Source organism: Schistocerca americana, chromosome 1 (assembly GCF_021461395.2).
Source record: "Schistocerca americana isolate TAMUIC-IGC-003095 chromosome 1, iqSchAmer2.1, whole genome shotgun sequence".
Lineage (NCBI taxonomy): Eukaryota > Metazoa > Arthropoda > Insecta > Orthoptera > Acrididae > Schistocerca > Schistocerca americana.
In genome coordinates this window covers 218,712,191-218,723,018 of record NC_060119.1, presented here as the reverse complement: position 1 = coordinate 218,723,018, position 10,828 = coordinate 218,712,191, and the positions used below count along the sequence as shown (strand labels likewise).

Sequence of the window (10,828 nt, the reverse complement as noted above, 5' to 3'; positions counted from 1 at the left end):
GACTCTTTGATCGCAGGCGTGGTATTTCTCCGACGGCCTTAACTTTACTGCATACTGCAGCCAGTCTGGCGTTGGTCGGTATTGTCTCGTTTATAACTTTATACCAGGTGGATTTTATCTTCGTGTGAAGTGCGTTTTCGTTCAAGTTCTTCCATACTTGTTTCCAATTTATGTCTGGTTTTTTGCTCTCTATCCTGTTTCTCTGTGCTTCCCCTCGTAGTCCTATGTATAACTTCTTTGTTGTCCTCGTGCGGCTGTCGACGACCGTTTCTAGTACATAGCCTCTCTGTAAGTAAAAATCTGTTACATACCGGGTGACCAAAAAGGCGATATAAATTTGAAAACTTAATAAACCACAGAATAATGTAGATAGAGAGGTAAAAATGGACACACATGCTTGGAATGACATGAGGTTTTATTAGAACCAAAATGCAGGATGGCGCTCCACCCCATATTGCTAGACGCGTGAAAAATCTCTTGCGCGCGTCGTTTGGTGATGATCGTGTGCTCAGCCGCCACTTTCGTCATGCTTGGCCTCCCAGGTCCCCAGACCTCAGTCCGTGCGATTATTGGCTTTGGGGTTACCTGAAGTCGCAAGTGTATCGTGATCGACCGACATCTCTAGGGATGCTGAAAGACAACATCGACGCCAATGCCTCACCATAGCTCCGGACATGCTTTACAGTACTGTTCACATCATTATTCCTCGACTACAGCTACCGTTGACGAATGATGGTCTACATATTGAGCATTTCCTGTAAAGAACATGATCTTTGCTTTGTCTTACTTCGATATGCTAATTATTGCTATTCTGATCAGATGAAGCGCCATCTGTCGGACATTTTTTGAATTTTTGTATTTTTTTGGTTCTAATAAAACCCCATGTCATTCCAAGTATGTGTGTCAATTTGTATCTCTCTACCTACATTATTTCGTGACCTATTAAGTTTTCGTATTTATACTGACTTTTTGACCACCTGGTATTTTAGCTTGTACGGGATATCTGCGACGTTAACCGGCGCTTCCTGAGATCCTGGCCTGTACGCATTTACCATGCGAGATGTAATGTCGTCTGGGTAGTTCTCTGCGATAACACTCGTGCGATGTATCAGCAGCGCCGCGCTTTTACGTTGGAGGTCGACGAGGCCCTGTTCACCTTCGTCCACACCTAAAGTGCAAGTTGTCCTTTGCACACTGAAAATTTCGTATCGCCAGAGAAGATACTGGATTGCCCCTTCTATGGCGCGTGCTATTTCTTTTGGTGGACAGCAAATTTGGGCGAGAAACCAAACTTTCGATAGGAGCTGTTCATTTATCATCTTGGCTTTCTGGTATAGATAAACTTCTCTGCTGGCGTTTGTCCTCGCCAGCCCTCTTATGGTGTGCAGTAACGATCTCCAGTTTTGCGCGGCCATTTTTAGCGGACATGCATACAACTGGGACCCGAGACACTTGTGTGTGTCTACCACTTCGTACCAATCCCTTCTATCTACAAGTCTTTTGATTCCGATAGGTCGCAGAATCGTCTTCTGTGGATTTATTTTCGCTCCTGCCGCTTGCTCGAATCTTCGTAGGGTATCTTTTATCTTGCCGAGGTCTGCTTTATCGCTGACGAAGAAACATACGTCGTCCGCATAGGCCTTGCATTTTAGCGTCACTCCATGGAGAGTGAGTCCTTTGATGTCGTTTTGGACTTGCCTCAACATCGGGTCCAGCGCAATTGCGAACAAAGACATAGACAGTGGGCATCCTTGTGTTACTGATTTTTGTATGGGTATCCGTTTTGTGGCGTGGCTGTTGAAGCAGCACTTTTTAGGATGTTCTTTACGACTCGCAGGAAGCGATCCACGAGTTCGAACTTCTCCATAGTTTTGAACAGGAAGTCTTGTCTCAGTCTGTCGAAGGCCTTTTTGAAGTCTATCTACACGATCACCGCTTCTGTCCTGTTTACGGCCGATAGACTGATGGCCTCCTGTATTCTGCAACTGCTTCAAAAATAGTCCTCCTTGGTATCGAGCATGTTTGATGTGGACTTATGATCTTGGCCATTGCTAGTTTCATTTTGTCCTCAATGCATCGCGCGACTATCTTGTAGTCGGCGTTTAATAGCGTGATTGGTCTGTATTGGTCGATCTTGCGTGGTATTCCTTTTTTCGGGATAAGAATTAGGTTTCCTTTTGTGAACTCTTGTGGGAGTTCCGTCCCACCGATCACTTCATTGACAACATCCGCGATGGTGTCTCCGATTACATTCCAGAAGGCACGGCAAAATTCCGTCGGAATGCCATCCGCTCCTGGCGACTTTCCCGTTGCGCTAGATTTTACGATTCTACATTTTCTCTAACAGTTTTGCCGTCTCTTCGTCTGTCAGAACATCTGACAGGTTGCGGAGAAGGGCGTCTGCTTCGGCCTCGCTAGTCGCTTCACTTCTGTATAATTGGCAGAAATGATTGTGGATCTCTTCCAGAATTTGTGGTGTCTCATCTTATTGCCGTCTTCTTTCTGGAGTTCTTTTATCGGCCTCTGTTTCTTCTTTCGGGCGATTCTGCAGATGTGGTGGATTGTAGCGGGATCTTCTTCGATCGTCCACTTTGGTTGGCTTCTTCTTACTCTCTCTTGTGTGTCCCCTTTTTGCATATTTATGAGTTTTGTTTTTATTCTTCTTAATTTCGACAGGTAGTCGGCTTCAGTGGCTGCTGAAGAGTTGATTACGTCTCTCGTGCACTGCGTGTAGAAATCCGCTGTGCATTTTCTCCAAAAGGTCTTGTCCGCATATTTTATTATAGTTTTCCTGATCATTGCTTTAGCTATCGATCGTTGTTTCTGCTGTGTTTCTCATCTTTAGGCAATCTGCCCACATTTCAGTAATTTCTTTGCGAAGTCTGCTGTCCTTCAGATCTTTTGTATTCATTTTCCACTGTACTTTGCCACTTTCTTTCTTCTGTTGTGGCAAGCTTATTAGGCATATCTGGCAACTGTGGTCGGAGAATGCCATTGGTTTCAAAATGGTTCAAATGGCTCTGATCACTATGGGACTTAACATCTACGGTCATGTCCCCTAGAACTTAGAACTACTTAAACCTAACTAACCTAAGGACATCACACAACACCCAGTCATCACGAGGCAGAGAAAATCCCTGACCCCGCCGGGAAAAGCCATTGGTTTAATTTCCACACTACCTATTGCTGCTACTAGGGGGCGAGACACATATTTCTGTCCATCCCAGTCAGCAATTGTGACCGAGCGGTTCTAGGCGCTTCAGTCTGGAACCGCGCGAACGATGCGGTAGCAGGTTCGAATCCTGCCTCGGGCATGGATGTGTGTGATGTCCTGAGGTTAGTTAGGTTTAAGTAGTTCTAAGTTCTAGGGGACTGATGACCTCAGATATTAAGTCCCATAGTGCTCAGAGCCATTTGAACCATCTGTCCAGCCTATTTTTGCCGTTGTGGTGGAAAAATGTGAAGTCAGTTCTGTGTGGGTGTTTTTGTCTCCACAAATCCCTGAGCTCCATTTTTCTTGTCTCATCCCGCAGTACCGTTCAGATATTTGGAGTAGGTATCTGGTCCTATCGCGCCACAACACAGTTGAAGCCACCTCCAATAACTACGAGTGTGAGTCAAATGAAAACCTTAAAGTTGTAATAACAAATCGAAATTTCCCGCCGTTATCCTGTAAGTTGGTAAGCGTGCTACAAACAGCGTTCAGAACGGCCTGTTGGTGGCAGCATAGTGCAGATACCGTCGCAGTATCAATATAAAGATGGCCGCCCCACTTGCGACTTGCACCAGGGTGGTGGTGGTGGTTAGTGTTTAACGTCCCGTCGACAACGAGGTCATTAGAGACGGTGCACCAGGGAAGAACAGCGTTCTGTTATTCGGATTTTGCGTAGTGAATGTGTGAAACCTATTGAAATTCATCGACGAATGAAGGTTCAGTACGGTAATGCATGTTTGTCACAGCAGCAAGTCTACGAATGGAGTAGGAAGTTCGCAAATGGTGTGACTTCAGTGGAAGATGCTCCTCGTCCAGGTCAGGGACAATGAGTTGTGACTCCACAGAACATTGCAGCTGTTGAAGCCATAGTGAAGGAAAACCGCCGAGTGACACTGCATGACATTGCAGCATGTTTACAGATTAGTCTTGGGTCAGTACACCATATTGTGCATGATGTGCTCCAGTTTCACAAAGTGTCTGCAAGATGGATGCCACGGCAACTGACTCCTGAAATGAGAGAATGACGTGTTGGTGCTTGTAAAGAACTTCTTCGGTGCTTTGAACGATAAGGTGATGGCTTCCTTGCAAGAATCGTAACTGGGGACGAAACCTGGGTTCACTTCCACCAACCGGAAACGAAGAGAGCGAGCAAGGAATGGCGCCATTCCTGATCACCAAAACCAAAGAAGTTTCGAACAGAACCATCAGCAGGGAAGGTTACGCTGACTCTCTTTTTGGACGAAAAAGTCGTCATTTTGGAGCATTACATGCCTAGAGTGACTACTGTCACCAGTGCATCATACACAGATCTCCTAAAATATCATCTGCGGTCTGCAATCAAATCAAAGCGACGTGGATTGCTGTCAGCAGGTGTCCTTTTGCAACATGACAATACAAGGCCCCACACTGCCCGTACAACAAAATGGTTCAAATGGCTCTGAGCACTATGGGACTCAACTGCTGAGGTCATTAGTCCCCTAGAACTTAGAACTATTTAAACCTAACTAACCTAAGGACATCACAAACATCCATGCCCGAGGCAGGATTCGAACTTGCGACCGTAGCGGTCTTGCGGTTCCAGACTGCAGCGCCTTTAACCGCACGGCCACTTCGGCCGGCCCCGTACAACAGTTGCAACAATCACAGACCTGCATTTCGAATGCCTTCCTCATCCACCATACTAACCAGACCTTGCCCCAAGTGATTTTCATATGTTTGGACCACTCAAAGACGCAATGAGAGGAAAGAAGTTCCGTTCTGATGAAGAGGTACGCCATGCGGTGCATGAGTGGTTGCGCGGACTACCAAAAGAATTTTTATCTAAAGGAATTTATGCACTTTGTAAGCGCCGGAGGACTTGCATTGAGCGTGGGGGTGATTATATTGAAAAGTGATACAGCTTTATTCCACCTCTGCACAATAAATAATATTTAAAAAATATTTAAGGTTTTCATTTGACTCGCCCTCGTAATTTCTCGTTGTTTTCTCTGAGTAGGCCGCAGATTTCTTGCCTAAAGAAACGGGATCTCGCTTGTTTATTTTCTGTACCTGAGGAAGCGTATATGTTTACAAACAGAGTATTTTGAATTTTTGTTGCAATGCCACGGCTGTTAGGAAGTCGACGTGCCACACCAAATTCAATGTTGTCTCTGATAACGGTTGCTGTGACGCATTTTACCTCAGGGTCGATGTTTGTTATAACATTGTATCCGGCTACGTCCTCTATGTTTGTTGAGACGACTTCTTGCAGCAGTGCTCTGTCTGTCGCATTGTGGCGCAGGAAATCGGCTAGCTAGCTGAGTTTCACTGGTGAAGAAATCTTATTTACATTTATTGTAGCAACTGTGTACCTGTGACCAATTGTTGTAATCATTCTGAGTTGGAGTTGGTGTTCAAGGCGTGAGGGGACCTCCCAGGTCGGTTGGACTTTGTGATGTCCCCACTCCGCCGCGTGCTGGTGTTCTCGACGCCGTGGAGCCGTTAGTGCAACAGCTCGGTCGGTGGAGTCGAGACGCAATGCGCGATGATGGATGTCTCCATCGGTTAACGAGAGACAAGATCTGAAATAGCTCTTAAGAAACCGTTCCTCGCGTAATGATTAAAGCTTGATTGCGAGTCCGTACAGTTTCCTTATTAATGCGAACGGCGCACTCTGATTGTCTCTCATGGTTTGAAGTTGAATTATTATGTGCCCGGTTAACACTTTGGTGCAGTAATTGATGAATCTTCCCTCATGCGCATCGTCCACATCACCAAAAGCGAGGAAAAAGTTCAATTGCAGATCGTGTTGGTCGTTGTTTGTTCGTTGCTAAGTAAAATTGTCAGCTCTATATGACGCGAGATTCACAGATACTCTTTAACAATGTCTTAATTATCTTGCGTCGTAATATTATGTATGTCTATACCATCCTTGTCACAACTAACAGTCCACGAATTTATTTCCAAGTTAAATAGTCCCTGTTCATTAACTTTTGATGAGCAGTTGCCAAATATTCATAGAATGGTGGAGGCGACACATTGAATTTCCACTTTTGATGAACAATTGTATTGTTCCTTTTCGCTAAATACTTTATAAACATCACGCCACACGCACGCACGATTAATTAGCACTGGTAGTTCTGTTAGTTTCAAGTATCGTGAAAATTACGTCAGCTTTAACCCTCGGCGTAATTGTATCTTCTTCATGTATTAGTGTCAATGTCTCCTACTCGAGCCGGCCTCGGTGGCCGTGCGGTTCTAGGCGCTGCAGTCCGGAACCGCGGGACTGCTACGGTCGCAGGTTCGAATCCTGCCTCGGGCATGGATGTGTGTGATGTCCTTCGGTTAGTTAGGTTTAAGTAGTTCTAGGTTCTAGGGGACTAATGACCTCAGAAGTTAAGTCCCATAGTGCTCAGAGCCATTTGAACTATTTTTTGCAATTATTACTTAGATGTTTGGCAAATAACTAAAGATGTCCTTTCTTCCTTCTTCCTTTCTACCAAAACTTACTCTGTAATGCTTAATGTTGGTGTTTATCAAGACTTGCTGGTGCTATATCATCGCCAAAGTGTCCGTACCTGTCAGGATAACTTTTCCCTACTTTTCATCATGATGGTCTTTACTAATTGGGTTTTGGGTTTCATTAGGGTGTTACAACTTGCCGCTTCCGCCTTCCTCCTGTAAGCTCGAGGAGATGCTTTTCTTTCTTTCTTTCTCTCCTTCTGCTGTGTCTCGATGTCTACGTTTCATGGTTTTTGTTTGTTGCCATGTTCTTTTCCGTGGTCTGAGGGTGGGTTTTATTTAGAAGTCTCTCCACTTTTCCTCGTCGTAGCTTTCGTGCTGTGGTTTGCCTTCTCTTTGATGATGTGCTCTCGTATCATCTCCGGAGTGGTGTTTTTCTTTGCGGTTTCCGTCGCTGCTGCCTCGGCTAACCTCGGTTCGGTGGTCTGCTTCGCGGCAAGGCCTTGGGTTTGCGTGCGAGCCGGTTTCCGCGGCACCTCGGCCTCCTCCGAGCTCCCTTCGCTAATCTGCCTTTTGTTGAGGCTGGACGGTGCAGGTGTTTGTTCCGGGCCGGGGGTAGGGGTTGCGTCGTGACTTCGCTCACCATTGCTGTCTCCTCCTCCTCCTCCTCCTCATGCGGCTGCTGGCTAGCAGGGCAAGTGGCGTTTTCCACTTCCATCGCTTCCGTTTGATGGCTGCACCTCTCCTGCTTCCTCGATTCTGAGCGCCGCGAATTGAGCGTTCAGATTTGTTATTGCCCCTGCATATGTATTTTCTCTTGGCAGCTGAGCTGGTCGTCTACGTGGGCAGTTGTTCCGCAGCGTGGCAGATGGAGCACGTCTGCGGCTGTCCGCTATATGCCACGAAACCTTTGTGTCCACATACCGTGACGAAGGACGGGATGTGTTTTCGCAGGTCTATTTTCACGGACCGCACTCCAGAGTTTACTTGGATCCTGTACGCCCTTGACCATTTTTCTCTGGCTATCGCGGTTACGTGCCTGTATATCCTAAGAGTTTTCGCAATCTCCTCGTCTGGCACTTCAAAGCGCAGGTTGTATATCTTTATGTTTCTAACACCATATCCTGAGTGCTGTATCGAGATGTTGCTGATTTGTCCGTCCCTATGGCGGAATTAAAAAAAAAAATGGCTCTGAACACTATGCGACTTAACTTCTGAGGTCGTCAGTCTCCTCGAACTTAGAACTACTTAAACCTAACTAACCTAAGGACATCACACACATCCATGCCCGAGGCAGGATTCGAACCTGCGACCGTAGCGGTCGCGCAGTTCCTGATTGTAGCGCCTAGAACAGCTCGGCTGCCCCGGCCGGCTCGAAATTTCCATATACCATTACTTGTCCCCAGAATCCTCTCTATTTCCCCAGTGTTACCAATTTTTATGAACAACGAGTTCACTATGAAGCCCTATTGCAGTCCAGTAATGTTTTCCGGGGGAATTCTTACATCGTCTATTACCCAATTCATAATTTCAAAGGCAGTAGGTCTCTCAAAGTTTCGATTAAACGTGCATTGCACAGTCTCACTACGATTTACAGCAGCCGTGGTTTTCCAAAAGTTAATTACCAAAGACAGAAATCAAGAATTCCGTTGGCGGCCGGTGAAGGCTCAGAAAATGTTCATATGTGTGTGAAATCTGATGGACTTAACTGCTAAGGTCATCAGTCCCTAAGCTTACACACTACTTAACGTAAATTACCCTAAGGACAAACACACACACCCATGCCCGAGGGAGGACTCGAACCTCCGCCGGGACCAGCCGCACAGCCCATGACTGCAGCACCCGAGTCCGCTCGGCTAATCCTGCGCTGCGAAGGCTCAGAGGCCGGTAATCCTCGGCTGCCTGGGACGCACTATGTGCAGCGGCACACGTGTTCACAGGCGGGAAGCCAGCCAAGCTACAGGGGGCGGACATTGAACGGCACATAGTTCGGGAGATATAACATCTTTAAAGAGTGGAGCTCCATTCTTAGACAATGGGGGTTGGGTCGGCCTTACCGGTACAGTCTAAATGACGAAAGGGGAAAATATAAAAATATAAAAAGATGAAGCAGGGAAAATGGAATACCGATGTCTAAAAAATATAACTGACAGGGTGTAAAAACAGGAAAATCACGAATGTGTAGACGAGAAATCATGGTACAAAAGTATTCATGTCGCTGAGAAAGACAAATGGCAGCGTATATCTAAGTTAAAGAGGCGACTGGAGAAAAGTACAGCACCTGTATGAGTATTATACGTTCAGATGGCAAGACCATACTAAGCAAACAAAGGAAGGCTGGAAAGTGGAAGCAATACATAGTGTTCCCTTTAAGGAATTAAACTTGAACGAAATATTACGAAATATTAGAGACAAATTTGGACGAAATATTATAGAAACAGGAGAGGAAGTAAATGAACATGACATGGGGGATAAAATACTATGGGAGGAATTCGACAGAGCTCTGAAAGAATTAAGCTGAAACAAATCTCCTGAAGTAGATGACAACCCCTCATAATTATTGAGATCCTTGAGACAGCTAACCATAACATAGCTATTACAACTTACGCGTAACTAAGGGATGAGGTAGGTTTTTAGCTACTTCTTAAGTCACACAATTAAGTCGTTATACCATTAGAAAGTTATTTGTCATTGTCAATACTGCTTACATATTTTGGACTATTAAACAACAAATAATATCACCAGCCAGTTGACGCCTACTGCTGGATAAAAGAACCCTTTAGACTACCGAATGAATTATGGCTTTGTGTGACTTGCATCACGTTGCTTCTTCATGTTTTCTAATGTCGTTCACATACTCGTAACTTCCACTAGTGGGCTTTTCTTATCTCTTAGAATATATCGAAGAACTACCTCGGTTATCTAACCATCCGTACGGCTTCCTACGTTTACTAAACATTTCATTTCACTTCCAGTCACCAATTATGTCACACTGCAGTATGTTCTTCGATCGATTTATTTGCTTTCCTTTCTCTTTTAATAATTTCCGTCGTGCGTCTCCCCATTGCGCACTGCACAAACCTCATTTTTTTTTTAAAAAAAACGTAGTTCGCTTGAAAAGTCATCAGTAAAACGTGCTATACACTGTGATTGTAAACTTTCTGTTTTCAAATACGTTTAGTAAAGTGTCGTATTCGAGGGACGTAATAGCGCAACTGTAACTAACTTCTGCTTCAAAAACCCCTACAGTGAAACACACTTCGTGAACTTTCTTTTTCTGAAGAGAGGTTGAAGCACTGTACGCTGTACTCTCGACGTTGGTATGGCCGCTAAGTAGTCGCTAGTTAGTCATTGCCGAGGATTCTACTTAACAATAACTACCTACCGTCGAAACTGCAGGTACGTACTCGTTAGTCAATACGTACTGATGGCCTTATTTTTCGAGGGAAATTTGGACGGATTCGCTCCGCCTCTACTACCACCATCATCAATTCACATAAAATGAAGAACAAATAAAACTGAGAAAGACGTAAATACACCTTTTGAACGAAGCCACGACTTTGCCGAAAGATGCATGTCCTTGTGAGAATCATTTAAGAAACCGAATTTTTCTCAACGTTATGCAGTATTTAGAATTTTAGGGGTGATCAAAAAGTTCTGACGAACCGCACAAAGTTTCGTAGCTTTCTGTGAGAAAGACAATGACTCACACTTGTATGAACGCATCGCAACGAAGTTCAAGACGCTACATTGCGCATTAGCGGCTGTTGGCTTCGGAAGAGTATGATCTTGATATTGTTTCACTTACATAACAATGGTATGTAACGTATTTGATGATTAAAATTTGCGCCCCCGGGTGGGCTCGAACCACCAACCTTTCGGTTAACAGCCGAACGCGCTAGCCGATTGCGCCACGGAGGCGACGTGAACGGAGTGTTCTGTAGTGACGTTAAGAAGTAGTAGCACAGGCTTGGGTTCTTTTTGCACTTGTCCAGTAAATGTGTATACGGTACCACGTACACAATCATGATGTGGAATGGCGTATGACAGCTATCATATCTGCGCGGCACGGGCTGTTGCCATCCAAACGGCACACAGCAGCCGTAAAGTTGCCGGGCGCTCCCACTGCAGTGGACGGCTGCCATCCCGTTAGCACAGTCGCGTATGGAGTAG

At 45.3% G+C, this 10,828-nt stretch overlaps 1 non-coding gene across 1 annotated transcript; it reads right to left on the bottom strand.

Moving 5' to 3' along the window:
• Positions 1-10,502: 10,502 nt before the first annotated feature.
• Trnan-guu lies at positions 10,503-10,576 on the bottom strand. Its single transcript has one exon. It is a non-coding gene; the product is annotated as a tRNA-Asn (tRNA).
• Between the last annotated feature and the right edge of the window lie 252 nt (positions 10,577-10,828).